This window comes from Hylobates moloch, unplaced genomic scaffold (genome assembly GCF_009828535.3).
Source record: "Hylobates moloch isolate HMO894 unplaced genomic scaffold, HMol_V3 SCAFFOLD_18, whole genome shotgun sequence".
NCBI lineage: Eukaryota > Metazoa > Chordata > Mammalia > Primates > Hylobatidae > Hylobates > Hylobates moloch.
Genome location: NW_026652293.1, coordinates 25,711,608 through 25,731,528, shown reverse-complemented (window position 1 = coordinate 25,731,528; position 19,921 = coordinate 25,711,608).

The window sequence follows — 19,921 nt, the reverse complement described above, 5'->3', positions numbered from 1 at the left end:
CAGCAAATAATCACTACTGTCATCATCATCATTAATCGTTAGCAAGAACAGCAACAGTGTTACCACTTTCCTCTCTTGTCCTATGCTTCTGCCTTTGTAGATGGCATATGTTTTTATAGCATATATTTAAGTTGCATAACATGATGTTTTGACATGCTCATACACAAAAAATGGTCATGAAAACCAACTAAATTAACATACCCTTCATCTCATAGTTACTCATGTTTTTCTTTTTCGGTGGCAAGAGCACCTAAAATCTACCCTCATATGTTTTAGTTGATTTATGGCAATAGAGTCACTCCATGTCTTTGGAAGAAAAAGGAAAAACGTGTTTAATTTTTCAGGTAAACTACTTTTAATAATTGGAATATTAATTATTTAAATAATATCAGCCATATTCAATAACCATTACTTTGATTTTTTTTTTTAAATTATACTTTAAGTTCTGGGATTCATGTGTAGAATGCAGGTTTGTTACATAGGTATACATGTGCCATGGTGGTTTCTGCACTCATCAACCCGTCATCTAGGTTTTCAGCCCCAGATGCATTAGCTATTTGTCCTAATGTTATCCCTCCCTTTGCCCCTCACCTCCCGACAGGCCCCTGTGTGTGATGTTCCCCTCCTTGTGTCCATGTGTTCTCATTGTTCAACTACCTCTTATGAGTGGGAACATGCAGTGTTTGGTTTTCTGTTCCTGTGTTAGTTTGTTGAGGATGATGACACATTAAAAAGGTTATCCACCACAATCAAGTTGTCTTCATCCCTGGGATGCAAGGCTGGTTCAACATATGCAAATCAATAAATGTAATCCATCACATAAACAGAACCAATGACAAAAACCATGTAATTATCCCAATAGATGCAGAAAAGGCCTTTGATAAAATTCAACAAACTTCATGCTAAAAAAACTCAGTAAACGAGGTATTGATGGAACATATCTCAAAATAATAAGAGCTGTTTATGACAAACCCACAGCCGACATCATACTGAATGGGCAAAAGGTGGAAGCATTCCCTTTGAAAGCCAGCAGAAGACAAGGATGCCCTCTCTCACCACTCCTATTCAACATAGTGTTGGAAGTTCTGGCCAGAGCAACCAGGCAAGAGAAATAAATAAAGGGTATTCAATTAGGAAAAGAGGAAGTCAAATTGTCCCTGTTTGCAGATGACATGATTGTACCCCATCGTCTCAGCGCCAAATCTCCTTAAGCTGATAAGCAACTTCAGCAAAGTCTCAGGATACAAAATCGATGTGCAAAAATTACAAGCATTTCTATACACCAATAATAGACAAACAGAAAGCCAAATCATGAGTGAACTCCCATTCACAATTGTTGCAAAGAGAATAAAATACCTAGGAATACAACTTTGATTCTTAATAAAATTCCATGCATCAATCCAAATGACTAATATCTTATTTAAATATATCTTCATATTTATTAAAGACAGCATCTCAAGTGTGATGGCAAAATCACAGAAGCAAAGATTTTAATTTTAAAATATTTCACTGAGAAAGTGAAGAAAACTGGTTTCTTTGTGGAGAAGTTGAGACAATGTTACATTCTGAGTGTGACAGAGTTATAGAGGAACCTGATTAGTAAGGACAAGAGAAAGCTACTTGTGATGCTGTGATCCTCCCTTCCTCTTTCTCTTCCTTTTATATTTTGTTCCATCAATTTGTTCAACAAATATTTATTGAGGAGTTATTATATGTTAGGCATATGCTGGGTGTATTATCTTTGAAAGACAATGCAAAGTCAATACCCAGAGAGTGAGAGGTGTTATTTCAGCTAGGGTAGTCAGGGAAGCCTTTTCAATGTGAAATGAGCAGAGAAAATGAGAGAGAGCAGGAGAAAGAAATGCACATACGTGGGAAGATTATGTCAGGCGGAGGAACCAGCATAACTTACCCTTGGATTGTCTGTTTTTCCCTGATTTATATGATTGCCACCATTGGCATGGTCTTATTCTTACAAAACTTAACTGCCCTAGTCACAATTGCTTAGTTCAGTCTAGTGCCTGAATGAAATTGGAATAGTCAGCATCTTTCTCTGGGATTTTTTTCTAAACATCTGAATGAATATAGACAGCAACTATGTCTGCAGTTATGAGACCTATAAGTCAGAAGTAAAGAATTAAGCACTGACTGGGCTCGGTGGCTTACGCTTGTAATCCCAGCACTTTGGGAGGCCAAGGCTGGCGGATCATGAGTTCAAGAGATCGAGGCCAACATGCTGAAACCCTGTCTCTACTAAAAATACAAGAATTAGCTGGGTGTGGTGATGCATGCCTGTAGTCCCAGCTTCTCAGGAGGCTGAGGCAGGAGAATGGCATGAACCCAGGAGGCAGAGGTTGCAGTGAGCCGAGATCGTGCTACTGCACTCCAGCCTGGTGACAGAGCAAGACTCCATCTCAAAAATAAAAAAATAAAAAATAAAAAAAAATTAAGCATCGGGAGTATCATGGTCATGTTACTCACCATGTGGGGAAAGTAATTGTACAGCCAAAGTAATGAAGGCAACATAAAAATAAACCCAGATAAAAGACCAGAAGATATGAGTTCATGATTTCAGTGTTCTTGATACCTGCTTGCACACTAAACTATCTTCTGATCTTATTCATTATCCTTTTTCTCCTAATCAACTTTAGACTGACTTGGATTGCTACTATTTTCAGCCAAATGAGTCCACATGAAGAGCTACTGAGTGGATTTAAGTACAGGAATTTGAAAGTTGCCACTCAAGCACAGAAGGTAGACTTTGATGGGGACCAACAAATACCTTTCTACCTTTATAAGTTTGGAAACAATTGAGAGATGAGCACAAGTTTTCAAAATAAAGAGATAAAAATATGAGTTATATTACTGAAAAAAAAACCAACACCCTTGATAGGATGTGCATGGTCTTTCCAACTCTGGTCTCAAGAATTAAGTTGCCCATTTGGTCTCAGTCAGAGCTGAGAAGCCATAAGCCCTCCAAAGAGTTGCCTCCTTTAGCTTAAGAGAAAGAGTAGCACAAAACATATGTGTTCTATAGACAGGTTGATTGGCTCAGAAACAAAGTCTAAAAGGACCCCTCTGCCTCCTCTTAGAGGCAAGATAGAGTGAAATATTCAAAGAAAAGCTAGCATTATTCCTCCAATAGAAGTCCCTTGTGAGGAAGTGATATAGTGGTTACTTCCTAAAATAAAAGTATCTTCATGAAACTGTAGCATATAGTGGAAAGACAGGAATTGGACAGAATTTGAATATCATTCTTTCCATCTTAGATAAGCAATCTAGCTTTTTGAGTATAATTGTATAAATTTTTTAAATGGAGAATGATTATCTTTATTCATGTGATTATTGTGAAGGTTATATGAAATAAGAATAAAATATTTGATCTGTTATTGCATAAAAAGTTTCATGTGTGAAATTTAACTTTTAATTTAGTAACAGTTTTCAATATTATACTTAACATGTTAGAGACACTTCATATAGGAAATGTCATAATATTTATTTCCTTGAAATATGATTATATCAGACTGTAAGTCATTATTATTTCCTGGTTAGTGAAATACAATTTGCCATTGCTGGGACTTTTTTAAAGCATCTGAGATTATAAGATCTCCCATGCTGACGTACTTCTTGCCTAAGACTTATCTTTGAGATTGAAGTTTGTCACTTTCTCATATCCCATGATTTTTTGCTGAGGCTGGGGACCCTCATATCTAGGGTTCAGACAGCCTTGGTGCTACATACAAACTTCTCCCCACCACGAGGATATGCTGCCAACCTAGGGAAAAGACACGGCCCATCAGTCCATACCATCCACCTACAGAAATGTTCCTCTAAAAATTAGAGAGATTTTCTCTTTTCTTGAATGCCTTGACCACTCACCTTTCCAGTCTAATATAGTCCTATAAAGTTAGAGAGAAAATTGAAAGAGAAAAAACAGATTGCCATGTAGTCTATTGGTAACTTGGCTCTTGGGCTGCAGCAAAATTCTTAGAACAGGCAAGAGGATATATGATGGAAAAATAAAGTCAAGGCTGAAATTAGTATGTCCATAAATTATTCTGACCCAGCAATATCTATTTTTCTGATTGATTTTTTAAAATATAATGCTCTCATGGAATCTGTCTTGTAGAAGATTAAAGTTAGCAGTGTTCTTTATTTCTTTTTTTGCTTCTTTGTGCCTCTTTGGATAGAAATCTCATTAAGGAAAATCATATTTTATAAATATTTTTAGCTTGGAATTGTTTTAAAGTATATAGTAAAAATATATACTTAGCAAAATGTAATGTAATACAATTAAAATTTTTAATTCTGATTTTTAGAATAACTTCAGTATAGCGTATTTCAGCTCACTGTGAAATGGAAACCATTTTAATGAGCTGACATAAGACTCCTATTATAATATCTAGCTATAAGTTGTTTCAAAACCAGTTATTTTTTCTTCAAAGAGGAAGCTTATATTTCTTGGGGAAACACAGAAACACTAACCTTTTTGAAATATATATTTTAATCATTGATTATTTGAGCTGTTCTGAGAGAACAGGAGAAATTTTAAACTAGCCAAAAAAGAGAAAACAACAACAAAAACTTTTACAGTCAGCTGAAGCAGAAGGTTCTAAGTCATTGGAACTTATTTATTGTATGCTTGAGAGACTCTTGGAGCCATACAAAGCTGGGTATTAATACATGGGCAAGCACAAGACAGACAGGGCAGATGTTGCATTAATCAAAATTCACTGAAATTTGAGAGCAGCTGTGTGGTTTGAGATGGCCATTCTGGCACAAAATTTATGCAAGGACCAAAATAGCTACTACTGTACATTTAAAAAAATAAGAAGAAAAAAGCTAAATTCCACTGTAAAACCTGACTATATATTCCCATAACAAAAGAGCAGTCAGTCAATCACAATATATGAAAATTAGAGTTTTCCCTAGGCAATAAACCCTAAATTCTGAGAGTCAATTGAAATCCAAATCACCTAGCCATCATTTTAAATCTAATATATCTTCATTTACATAAAAGAATAGCTAGCCAATGCAGAGTCCATCTCAATCATGATTCAGAATAGTGCTATTAATTCACAAATGACTTCTAAATTCTCATCTGTCAAGAAAATTAAGACCCTGACAGCTCTAACATTCTGTATGGTAGGCTACACGTTATAATGGAAAGAGAATGGGAGCCAACAGCACGAGATGATCTCAGCATCATTACTTACCAGTGAGGTTTTAAGGGTATTTTTTTTCCTAAATTTCCTGACTCCTATTCTCCTACTTCTAAAATGGGGATATCTATACTTGCCATCTCAGCTCCTCTCTGCTCTTCTCTCTTGAACACACCCTGATAGACTTTCATTTCTACCACTCCACTGAAAGAACTCTTGCTAAAGTTGCTAATGGCTCCTATACTAATACATTTGATGGTCAAATCTCCTCCCATATTTTGTTTGTTTGCCAACAATATTTTACAGAGTGTAACTCATTTAACTTGATTTTTTATGGAACCACTATCTTTTGGTGGAACCCCTACATCATTGGCTATTCTTTCTCAGTCTTCTTTTCAAATTCTCTTCTTCCAAAAAAAATCTAAAACAATTTTCAAGTTCAAATTTTAGGATACGTGTTTATATTTTGAGAAAATGTAAAAGGTCTGAGGTTTTACAGTGCTTGCATCTAACAAGGTAGCTTGGCACTGCTTCATATATGTCAGAAGACATGAGAATCCTGGGTCAGAGATAAAAGACAGCTTGTTATTCAGAGCAATATCAGAAGCCAGAGAAGCATTGCTGTGTCAGTTACCCTAGTTCCTTTCCTTAGAAGATGAGGTGATGAGGGGTGGCTGTTGTCTATACACACAATAGAGTATGTTAGGACAGAGAATCACTAAAATTAGAAAGGCTTGATTTTTATATAGGAGGCCATTGGCAAATCTGCCTATTCTCCCCTTCAGAGAGAGACATTAATTTTATTACCTTGGAATATAACAGATATGCACCAATGAAGGAAGTGAGAGAGATTTTTATCTTCAATATCCTGAGATGTAAGCAAATCCTTTGTGGAGAGATATCTCTGTCTTCCCTGACACATGTGTATTTAAACATCTTAAAAATACTATTTGGAGAAAATGAGCTATTATCTTGACTTGTGGACACATGAGAGATCAATGGAAAATTGTTACCAACACATAAGCTTGTTTCTCTTTTAGATTAGGAAACTGTTTTCTGTTTGCCTTTATTTAGCTTTGCCCTAAAAAGTAATCTTGTTTTGATGATTCAGAATTTAAGACAGTTTCTAAAAGTATTGACAAAATATTCCACAATAACATCTTCTTATCTGTGCAATGTTTCCGTTTACAGTATTTATAAAGAATTTTAGCTTATAGTGGATATTCGAACACTGAAAAACACCAGTGGACTTTATTGGGTAGCATTTGAATAATGTCACATTTGGATCTCCTAGCAAGTTTAATGCATTATACAAAATGACTTGCTGAAATTGCCAATTTAAAGACTTATTCTTCTCCCAAAACATATTACTTCTTGGAAACACCACTCATAGGTGCATGCTTTCAAAAAGCATACCATGCATTTAAACTTATCAACAGTTATTTTATTTGCAATGATTCACCATTAGGAGTAGATGGGACTACAGACCCACAAATAAACCGTGGCGACTGCTACAAACATTGTGACTCCTTCTTTCCTACATGCTATGGACCCAGTTCATGCAAATGTTGGTCTTAAACTTCATGACCATGTGTTAGTGTTTTCTGTTATTTCTCTTGATTTGATGTTAGTAGATTTCTTCAAATTTTATCTTTATGTAAGCTTAATGCTTGCAGATTTATATATTTTTTTATGCTTTCCAAATTTCTTAGCTAATTTTTCTCTAATTTCTGGAGATACAGGGGTAATCCTTAGGGGAAAATACACACACACACACACACACACATATTTATGTGTGTATATATATATATATATTTCTGGAGATATATATCTTCAATACTGTATATATGTGGGTTTATTTCTGAGTTCTTTTTTTCAATATTCCACTGACCTCTATGCCTATCATTTCACTAATTCCATAGTCTCTTGGTTACTATAGATTTAAGTCTTAAAATCAAGTAGTTTGTCTTTCAACTTTCTCTTTTAATTTTAAACTTGTTTTGGTAATCTGAATTGAATTTTCATATAAATTTTAGAATACATTTGTCAACTTCACTTACAAAATTATATTTGAATTTTGATTGGCACTTGATTATAGTGATAGATAATTTGCAAAGAATTGACATTGTAACAACACTGTATTGCAGTTGATGAACATGGTTTATCTGTTCTAACATCTGTTTATCTATGTAAACATCTGTTTAGATCTTCTTTAATTTCTCTAAGTAGAGCTCTGTAGTGTTGAGTAAAAACATTTTGCAAAACTGTTAATTTTATTCCTAAGTATTTTATGCTTTTGTAGCTAATGAAAAACAAGTAGCTTAAAATTTTATTTTATGATTACTTAATTCTTATACATAAAGTAACTCTTTTATATTAAATTTGCATTACATGATCTTGTTAAATTCACATATTAATTGTAATAGTTTTTATTTGTTTGTTTGTTTTTGATAGACTCCTTAAGATTTGCTATCTAAACAATTCTGTAATCTACATATAGAGAACATTTTCCTTCCTACTTTTTTATTGTTTTAACTTTTTTTTTCTTGCATTATTACAGTGGCTAGGACCCCAATAAGATATTGAATAGAACAAGTAACATCAGATCTTTTTGCCTTGTTCCAAATCTTGGGGTGGGGAAGGTGTTCAATATTATTACATATTTATAGATATCCTTTATCAAGTTATGGGAGCTCCCCTCTCTTCCTTGTTTGCTTGGAGTTTTAATCATGAATAAGCAAGAAATTTTCATTTTTTTTTTTTCTGCATCCTCTGACTTCTGGCTTCTATGGTTCCTGATAGAAACGCCACACCTGTTTGCATCAGTGTTGCCTCTATACCTAGAAATGTCTTTGTTTGCATTTATTCTATTTGGGGTTAGCTGAGCTTCCTGAATCTGTAAATTTATTCCATGATTTCTTCAAATAATTTATTTTTGCTACATTTACCTTTTCCTTTCCTTCTGGCTCTCCAAATACACATATATTAGACATTTTGAACAATCAGACCATTGTTCAACAGGTTCCTGGAGTTTGTTAACTTTTAATTATCTTGCTTTCTTTTTTTTTACTTGAATTATTTCTATTAATTTATCTTCAAATTCACTAGTTATTTTCTCTGTCACATCCCTTTTTTTCTTAAGATCATAAAATATATTTTTCTTTAATTCCAACATTTTTCAGCTCTAAAATTTGTATTTAGTTTACTTTCATATTCACATGCATATTTTCCCTAAAATTTCCATATTTTAAATTTAATACTAGTACATTTGAGTTTCCATCATTGAACATCGTTATAATATCTGCTTCATAGTCCTTGCTTGATAATTTCAACATCTGGGTCATCTGTAAGTTGGAATCTATTGTTGTCTTTTTCCTTGAGAACAGTTTGCATTTTTCCAACTCTTTACAATTTAAAACTTTTGTTATTGTATCTTAGACTTTGTGAATACTATGTAGTAGTAACTATGGATTCACTTATATTCCTTTAAAGTGTGCTAATGTTTTTGTTTTAGCAAAGGATTAATTTCTTAGAGTTTGTTTACTCTACCATTACTAGGGTAGGCAATGGCTCAGATTTCAACTGGAATTTCTGTCTTCCCATAAAATGAATAGCTCAGGATTTAGCCAGATATATAGTGGGCACTAAATCTCAGATTCTTTTTCTCCGGTTCTCTTCATTCTAGAAGTTCTCCCCTCACTCTATGGGGAACTTCTAGTTCCCCCGGTTTTCTTCCCCTGATTCCTCTGGCTAGGAAGATTTTGGGAAATTCCGTGCTGTAGCCACAGCTGTGGTATCTCTCATGATAAAGCTTCACATATGGAAAACTGATTTCAATCAAATAAAGTCCCCAAATTTTAACTTTCCTCCAACTCTGCCTAATTTGACTCGCTTCTCTGAGTCCTCAGACAGTTGTGTTTTAGTATTATGTCCAGAATTTATAATTGTTACCTATACACAGAAAGCTTGGACTTAGTAGCATAGTTTTTATAATGGAAAAGGAATTTCTCTCACTACCTGTAAGGTATAATTTAAATAAAAGAAAATTCACATATTTAAATGATTAATTTGATGAATCTTGGCAATTATGTATATCCAGGAAATCACCAGCAAAAGCAAGATACATAATATTTCTATCATTCTGGAATGTTCCGTTCTTTCCCTTTTCAATCAGTCCCTCATTTTTGCCCCAATATAAAGCTCAGGATCCATTTTATTATTTCTCTTGGCTTAGAATAATTCTGCCTTTTAGAAATCATAACAATGAATATAATTGTATTATTTTGTGCCTGGATTATTTAGTTCAGTTTAATGTTTTTGAGAATCATCCATATTGTTGCAGGTATCAATAGGTATCAATTTGATAGCTCAGTATTAAATTTCAAAACTATGTTGCATTTTAATTATTCTCTTGTTAATGGAAATTTGGATTATTTCCAATTAGATATTCTTATTAATAAGGCTGCTGTGGATATTATTTTCCAAATTGTTTTTGTAGATGCATTTTTATTTATCTTGAATAAGTATCTAGGACAAAAAAAGCTAGGCTATAGTGTAGATATAACAAATTTTACAACAAACTTCCAAACTATTATCCAAAATTGTTGAACCATTTTATAATACCACCAGCAATGTGTGATCAACTGCTCCGTATCCTTGCCAATATGTTCCATTATTTGTCATTTTTATTTTAGTCATTCTAGTGTCTGTTTAAATTCTTTTTAGAGAGAAGTTCCATTGAAGATATTTGTTCATGTTTTATTGAGTTGTTGCCTTTTTATTGTTGACTTCCAAAAGGCCCTCACATGATTTGGGTACAGGTGCTTTTTCTGCTATATATATTTTGAACAAATTTCTCGAACATTGGCTTGCCTTTTAATTTTATTAATAGTCATTTTGCTAGCCAGAATATATATATTTTAAAATTTTGGAATTTAAGTTCCTCCTTCTTATAGTTAGTTCTTTTTGTGTCCTGCATAAGTTATGCCTGGCTATCCAAAATCATTTAAATTTTATTATTTTATTTTCTGAGAAGTTATTTGCAAGTTTTTACATTCAGGTCTATAGTCTATATAAATTGAACTTTTTGTATAAAGTGAGATGAAAATCAAGGTTTGTGTTTTCATGTGTTAAAAAGACATGTTTCAATAAACAAAAACATTACAAAAAAGAAAACTACAGATCAAAATTTATCATGAAAATTGGTGCATAAGTCTTTTACAAAGTACTAGCAAATTAAATTTAGCAGCATAGTAAAATAATTATATATCATGATCAAGTGGAATTTATTCCTGAAACGTGATATATAAAAATCAATCAACATAATACACTTAATTAACAGAAGTAAGGGAAAAAAACCATGATCATCTTAAATGGTGCAGAAATAGCATTTGGCAAAATTCAATATTCTTTCATGACAAAAGCACTAAAAAACTAGGAATTGAGGGAAGCTACATCAACATAATGTAAGTCCTATAGGAAAAACCCACAGTTAACATCATACTCAATGAGGAAAAATAAAGCTTTTCCCTAACATCATGAGCAAGACAATGATGCCTGTTTACACCATATTTGTTCAACACATCAGTGATATCCTAGCCAGAGCAATTAGGCAAGAAAATCAAATAAAAGGCAACCAAGCTAGAAAGAAAGAAGTAAATTGATCTCTGTTTACAGATGACATGATCTTATATGTAGAGTACCCTAAAGATTCCACAAAAGAAAATTAATAGAACTGATAAATTGAGTAAAGTAGCAGGATATAAAGTCAACATGCAAAAATACAGAGTAACTATGAATATGGGAAATGTTCACAGTTATATATGTTTTCTTTAAGTTCTTTTAGCAATTTAGAAGAGAACGCAAGGGAAAACCTTCATGACATAAAATTTGGCAATGATTTATTTATTGGATATGACATTCTAAATGTGAACAATAAAAGAAAAAATAGATAAATTGAATTTTATATAGATTTAAAATATATATATATATGTCAAAGGATACTATCAATACAGAGAAATATTTAGAAATCATAAATCTGATAAGGGACTAATAGCCAGAATATATATGAACTTCTGAAGCTCAACAATAATTACAACCATCTCAATTGAAACATTGGCAAAGGACTTGAACAGACATTTCTCTGAAGAAGATATAGAATGGCAATAACTACATGAAAAAATGTTCAACATTACTTATTAGAGATGCAAATCAAAACTAGAATGTAATACCACTTTACATCTGCGATAGACTGAATTGTGTCCCCACAAAATTTATACTTTGAAGCCTTAACCCCCAATGTGACTGTATCTGGAGAGATAATCTTTAGGAAGTGACTAAGGGTAAGGGAGGGCATAAGAGTGGGACCTTAATTCACCTGGACTTTGACCTTGTAAGAAGAGGAAGAGAGAGATTGCCTTCTTCTGCTCTCTAAACAATGTGAGAGAACGCGGTGAGAAGCTGGTTTTCTGCAAGCCAAGGAGAGACCTTACCTGAAACTGAATTACCCAGCTTCCAGAACTGTGAGAAAATAAGTTTCTATTGTTTAAAACATGCAGTCTGTGGTATTTTGTTACGGAGGCCCATCCTAACACATTGTGATGGCTATTAATACAATAAAATAATAAAAAATAACAACAGTTGTCATTGGATATGGAGAAATTGCAACCCTTGTATATTGCTGGTGGCAGTGTCAAATGGTAAAGTCTCTGTAAAAAACAATGTGATGTTTCCTTAAAAAATTAAACATAGAGTGCCCACATAGCCCAGCAGTTTCATTTCTGTGTATATACCTGAAATAATTGAAAGCAGGGTCTCCAATGGGTTACTGTGCACCCACATTTATTGCAAAATTATCTACAATAACCAAAAGGTAGAACCAACCCAAGTGTCCACTGATAGATGAATGAATATACAAAACATGGTACATACATACAATAGAATATTATTCAGCCTTAAAAAGGAGTGAAAATCTGATAAATGCTACATCAGTGGAACTTAAAAGAATTATTGTAAGTGAAATTAGCCAGACACAAAGGACAAATATTGTATAATCCCACTTACATAAAATACTCAGAAGAGTCAAATGTTAAATCCAGAGAAACAGAAAGTAGAATAGTGGTTACTACGGAATAAATGGGGGGAAGGGGTTAAAGAGCATTTGTTTTGTATGGGGAAAAAGTTTCAGTTTGGGATAATAAAAAAGTTGTGGAAGTGGATAGTGACTATCTATGCCACTACATTTTATGCTTAGAAATGGTTAAAATAGTGAAGGTGCAGCGGCTCATGCCAGTAATCCCAACACTTTCAGAGACCGAAGTGGGCGGATAGCTTGAGCCCTGGTTTGAGACCAGCCTGGGCAACACAGTGAGACCCTGTCTCTACAAATAAAATTAGCCATGTGTGGTGTCATGTGCCTGTGGTCCCAGCTACTGGGGGAGCTAAGGTGGGAAGATCACCTGAGCCTTGGAGGTTGAAGATGCAGTGAGCCGAAATCTTGCCACTGCACTCCAGCCTGGGTGACAGAGTGAGACTCTGTCTCAAAAAGAAAAAAAAAAAAAAACGGTTAAAGAGTCAATTTTATATTCTGTATAGCTTACCACAATTTAAAAAGACATGTTTCCCTATTAATTGAGTTGGTAACTTGCTTAGTAATCTATAAATCATTTATGTGTGCTTCTATTACTGGACTTTCTATTCTTTATATTCTACTGATCTGTCTGTAAACTGCTTACTGCAACTTTAGAACAAAATTTGAAATTTGGTGGTCTAAGTTCTACAACTTTTTCCTTTTTTCAAGACTTTTTTCTATCTCAAGTCCCTTAGATTTTCTATATATATTTTAGAATTCTCCCATCAAATTCTTCCCAAAAAATCTAACTGGCACAAGAAGAGAACACCAAATACCACATGTTCTCACTCAAAAGTGGGAGTTGAACAATGAGAACACATGGACACAGGGAGGGGAACAACACACACAGAGGCCTGTCGCAGGGTGGGGGGCTAGGGGAGGGATAGCATTAGGACAAATAGCTAGTGTAAATGACGAGTTGATGGGTGCAGCAAACCAACATGGCACATGTATACATACCTATGTAACAAACCTGCACGTTGTGCACATGTACCCCAGAACTTGAAGTATAATAAATAAATAAATAAAAATTTAAAAGAAAAAAGTTAACTGGTTTTATACTGAGACTGTGCTGAATTTAAAACTTAATTTGGGAAAAGAAAGTTTGCCTATTCATGAACATATTTTTCCATTTGTTAGGTCTTCTTAAATTTCTCCCAACTACATTTTGTAATTTTCACTGTAGTAGTCTTACTACACTCCATTTTTATTCAGATTTACTTCTTGGCATTTTATATTTTTAGATATTAATTTAAGTTGTATCATTTTTTGTTTTTCTCCATATTTTGTAACCAGTATATTAAAATGCAATTGATTTTTATATTGACATTTTCATCTTGCAACCTTCCCAATGCATGTATTAATTTGAATTTTTTTGTATATTTCATAGTTTTCTACATACTCAATTATGTATGAAAATAAAAATGGTTTTACTTTTTCCAGTCTTCCTTTGTAGTATTTCTTTTACTTATATCATACTGCCTAGCAATTTTGGTACAATGTTGAGTAAATGTATTGAGGGTAAACATCTTTGCAATGGCTACTAATCTTGGAGAAAAAGTGGCCAATATTTAATCACTAACTTCTATTTTGGATGCTCTCTCTTCACAATGCTTCAACATGGATGAAAGTAGCTGTGTGTCTGTCTCTTCTCTCTTAAGAAGTGCTCATACCTTTTTGAAATATAGTTTTGTTAGATTTCCATGCACTTTCATCTCTATGATTAAGTCAAACTAAAAAAGTTATGATTTCTATGCATTTTTAGCTCTTTGATTGATAAAAGAAATTAGGGGAAAAATCACTGTGTAGTCCCAGTGTGCTTTGCTGTTAGCCTAAAAACAACAGTTACTTGAGACTTTCTACATTATAACTAGACATAATAGTATTAAATCTACTTCACAGATTTAAATGTCATCTCTAAGCCTATGAATTGCAGATTAATATCCTCTATCTGTAGACACAGTGTATTTTCAGCACAGAACTCCAAGTGATTCTTCTAAAACAGTCTGATCATGTCCCTCCATCTGAAACACTCTGGTGAGTCCCCATTTTACTCAGCATAAAAGTCAAAAGCCTTCTAATGACCAAAAGCTACATATGATTTGAACCTCACCTTTAATATCTGTCGCTTTGACCTCATCTCCCACAATTTCACCTTTGTTCTTTCTGTTCCAGCCACATGGGCCTCTCCACCGTATCTGAAACAAATCAAGGACCCTCTAGACTCATGACTTTGCATTTGCTCTCCCTCTTCTCACAATGATCTTTTTCAGACAGACCCCAAATCCTTCAGATCTCTGCTCAAATGTCCCTCTCGCAGTATTATCTATTTCAATATTATTTACTCTTGTTTGAAATAATACTTGCTATTCTGTTTATTATTTGTCTTTCCCAAGTAAAAGGCAGGAATTTTATTTTACTGCTCTTTTTGCTCTACTTTTCAAGAATCTAAAAGCTAGCTGAGATACAAGAATAAAATATATATATATATATTTGTAAATGAATATAAAACTAAACAAAAGAGGCTTGGTTGAGCCATGGTTCAAATAATTTACTAAAATAATGTTAGCTTTCAGTAAAACAACAAAAGCATTCCCAGTGGCATCAAATATTTGCCAATGGACAAGATTTTCTTACTTTGGTTCTAAATGTCTGAAGCACATATATTCTAGAGTAACTATTTCTTTAATGACTGTATTAGTCCATTCTTACACTGCTACAAAGAATTACCTGAGACTGGGTAATTTAGGAAGGAAAGAGGTTCAATTGACTCACAGTTTCACAGGTTTAACAGGAAGCATGACTGGGAAGCCATGACTGGGAAACTTACAGTCATGGCAGAAGGCAAAGGGGAAGCAAATATCTTCTTTACATGGCAGCAGGAGAAGGAAAGAGCAAGTGGGGGAGTGCCACACACTTTTAAACCATCAGATCTCGCGAAAACTCACCATCATGAGAACAGCAAGGGGGAAACCTGCCCCATGATCCAATCACCTCCCACCAGGACCTTCTTCCAATTCAACATGATATTTGGGTGGGGACACAAATCTAAACCATATCAAGAACTTTTAAGGATTTTTTTAAAATCACTTGTCAGTTCCTTTTTTTAGGAAGAATTATCATTTAAAAAATAAACATGAACATATTTTTAAACTTAATTGAATGCCTTATTACTGAATCTTTTATATTCAGAACAAATTTTTTGGACATCTATGAAGGCTGAAACAACTTCATTATCTCCTCCACTGCCCTCCAAAATATACTTTTCATTGTGCTTGATATGATCCATATTTGGTATCCTGACACTAGGTGGCTAAGTGGTGTGGAGTAGTAAAAAGATTTAGATTATAAATTAAATGACAATATATTTTTTTAAAACAATGAAATTCCATATCCATATACCTGAGTTAATTTCGTATGAGTTTTGTACACTTGTGCAGAGGAAGCAGAGTGGAGGAACGTAGCTATTTCTGGATGCTTTGTTTCCTATTCATGTACCACAGGGCCTAGAAGAGTACCAAGTATGTAGCAGGAGCTCCATGAATACTTGCTGAATATAAGAATGAATAAATAAAGAGTCATGGAGACACAAGAAAACTTCCTTTTCCTTTCTCTCTCTTCTAACTTTTCATTACATTTCACAGGATAAACAATATGTTTTACATAAAATTAACAGCTTAATATTGGCTTAGTCCTTAAACTTTACCAATGTGAGTTTTCAACTAGTTTGCAGACAGTAATGTGATAATTTCTTCTTGTGAGGAAGGGTGAATGATGCAGTAAAATGAGACAAAATATTATCTATCTTTATTAATTCTCCATATACATAAGGAGAGATAGCTCCTATATCATACTAATATCCCCCGTAGGGATTATAAAATGATGCATTTCATATAGTTCTCTATCAGGTTGCTATTTATTAACCCTGATGAAGGAAGACATGTATATACATATATACATACTCGTACATATATGCATACATATATATCATTTATGTGTGTGTGTATATATACATATCAAAGAAATATATGTATATAGACAGACATACACATGTATATGTATGTGTATATATAGTGTGTGTGTGTGTGTATGCATATGTAAAAATATCGTGTACCTATATCGTGTAGATAATATCATATTATCTATGAAGGGTTTTTATTGTTGCTAATGCAGCAGTTTCTTCAGGTCACAGCTTGCCTTTTTTGTTTTCAATTACTATAAACCTTTAGAGCCCTTCATTTTTCTCCCACTAACACAATTATTTTCTTTGCTGAAAAAGAATGTGTCATTTACTGTTACCTTTTTAAAAAAAAATGACATCTTTAAAATTGCTTCTTTTTGTTTTTATTGAATACACATGTCTTCTTGGAAAAGGGAAAATGTGTCATGACTACACTGCCTTAATTGTACTCTCTGTGTGTGTATATGTGTGTGTGTGAGAGACAGAGAGAGAGAGAGTGTGTGTGCTAGTAAGAGCAAGAACAGTGCATTGGATTTAAGATGTTCTAATCATTTAGTTCACATAAACCTTATGAAAAATGAAAACTGTTCATTTTTCTCTGCTTTCCTCTATTATTCATCAGGTGCAGCACCTGGAACCAATCTCAAGAAACAATTTGTCACTGTGTGTAATTGCTATGCAGCATATTAGAATCAAACAATTCATTATGTTGGTTTATAAAAACAAAAAAACTAGTCAAAGATTTTCTTTCATTTTAACCTTTGTAAGAAAATCAGTGTTCTCACTTCATTCAAGCTGGAGATGAATTGACTCTCACTGGAAACAAATGAGGACATAAATATCTGTTCTTGTCCTATTGCCTTTTGACCACTCATACCACTAGGGCTGGACAATGTTATTTATTTAGGGATCAGGCTTGGACATTAAGAAATCCTCCACATCAATTTTTTTTCATTTATTTTTACATCAATTTTTTAATGTACTTTTAATGTAGAGAATCCATACAACACTCCAGCATTGACAGAATAGTTTCTATGGACTTAAGCCAACATTTTGTTTAATTGTAATCTAATTATAGACACAGTTTTGTGATCATTAAAAAGAGTATACTATATAAGTATAATGTAAGGAAATAAAAATCGTCTGTAATTCCACACTGACTACTGATGAAAGAGGTGGTGGGCTGGAGTGGTCTCATGAGATGCCCAGTGCCTGCTGTAAGCAGTAAGGCTCAGCTCCTAGTGAAGGCAAAAATAAGCCACTAAAGCTGAAGACACAGACTAAGTCTAGACTGCTGAGAGCCAGAGAAGAGTTTGTGGAGGCAAGGCTGACTGAGACTGGAGTGGGAAGTGTGCTGACTGGGCACTGGCAGGCCTTAACTCTGCCCTACAGGTATTCTGCAGAGTTCCTCTGCGTGGCCTTCCCCAAGGCCAGGGCCTGTGATCTTTGGCATTTGCATCATCAGCTACTTCTGCAGAGTGCCATTGAATCACAAGGTTGTGAGTGGAAGTTGAGCTGGGGAAAATGGGTCCTGCCAGAAGTGGAAAAATAGGTGTTAATACCACCTTTAGTCTTATGATTCTTTCTTGCAATTTTGTATTGTAACCATTTTTTTCACTTACAATTTTTCATGCTTATGAGTAGTTGTATTTTGTAATGGACAAATGTAATAATATAAATTTACATAAAATGATATGATGTATTAGATTAATGTTATATTCAGGAATATTTGACTTGTTTCTCATTTTTGATATAGAAAATATTGAGATCAACACTTCAGAAACAGACATTTATCTGAATTGCTAGTTATTAAATTAAGATAGCTAGATGTTAAATTACTAACTTTTTTACATTTATTGATACATATTGCCAAATTTATACTCCCATTCTTCAGGTATTGAACAACCTGACCTACTGTACACTAAGTATAACATCATTTGACAATAGTTTCTAATTGATAAAATGAAAATAAATTCTTACTGTGCTAATCTGACTGCCTTAATTTATTAATAAGGTTAAACATTTTAATGTATTCAACAACTATTTTTAATGTTTCTATACATTTTATGTTTGTGGAATATTGCTTTTTTCACATGGAAGTTTTAGTATTTTACTTGTTGGTTGAAAAGTCTCTCCATATTAAGGATATTCATAATTTATTTTATTGTTCCAAATAAATTTTGGATATTCAAATTTTTCTTTCATTTAGTTTTTGATGATTCTCAATATGAAAGTGCTTTGTATTTTATACCTGGAAATCAATTGACTTTTTGGTCACTTTTCTTATTGCTTTATAGATTACAACACACTTATATCTTCTAGTTCCCTTTTATTTACATTAAACTCTTTAATCAACCTCTAATTGATTTTATGTTTAATTCTCTATCACAAATGATTAATTTTCCTTACATTATGTAATAGTTGCAATAGTAGTAACAATAGCTGGAGTAATAGTAGTAGTGGTTAGTTCATATTTTATATGTACAAAACATGATGTTTGGTGAATTACTTGTGCTACTTCAATGAATCTAATAATGCAGTTGGAAGTTTATCTTTACTATTTTACAAATGAGCAAATTTTGTTTGCAGTATTTAGAAACATACTACAAGCAGTATGAATCAAGCCTCAAATTCTAATACTTTTCTTTCTCCTAATGGAACTTGTATTTAGTCCACTTTCAGGCTGCTGATAAAGACATACTTGAGACTGAGCAAATTACAAAAGAAAGAGGTTTAACTGGACTTACAGTTCCATGTAGCTGGGGAAGCCTCACAATCATGGGGGAAGGAAAGGAGGAGCAAGTCATTCATCTTACGTGGATAGTGGCAGGCAAAAAATGAGAGACCTCGTGCCGGGGAATGCCTCTTTTTAAAACCATCAGATCTCATGAGACTTATTCGCTCTCACGAGAACAGCGTGGGAAAGACCTGCCCCCATGATTCAATTACCTCCCACCAGGTTTCTCCCACAACATGTGAGAATTCAAGATGAGATTTGGGTGCGGACACAGCCAAACCATATCATTTTGCCCGCGGCCCCTCCCAAATCTCACGTCCTCACATTTCAAAAGCAATCACGACTTCCCAACAGTCTCCCGAAGTCTTAACTCATTTCAGCATTAACTCAGAAGTCCACAGTCCAAAGTCTCATCTGAGACAAGGCAAGTCCCTTCCGTCTATGAGCCTGTAAAATCAAAAGCAAGCTAGTTATTTCTTAGATACAATGCGGGTACAGACACTGGGTAAATACAACCATTCCAAATGGGAGATACTGACCAAAGCAAAGGGGTTACAGGGCCTATGCACACCCAAAATCCAGCAGGGCAGTCAAATCTTAAAGCTCCTAAATGATCTCCTTTGACTGCATGTCTCATATCCAGGTCATGCTGATGTAAGAGGTGGGTTCCCATGGTCTTGGGCAGCTCCGCCCGTGTGACTTTGCAGGCTACAGCTTTCACCAGCTGATGTTGAGTGTCTGGCTGCTTTCACCGGCTGATGTTGAGTGTCTGTGGCTTTTCCAGGTGCACAGTGCAAGCTGTGGCTGGATCTACCATTCTGGGGTCTGGAGGACTGTGGCCTTTTCTCACAGTTCCACTAGGAAGTGCCCCAGTAGTAATTCTGTGTGGAGGCTCTGACCCACATTTCCCTTCTGCACTGCCCTAGCAGAGG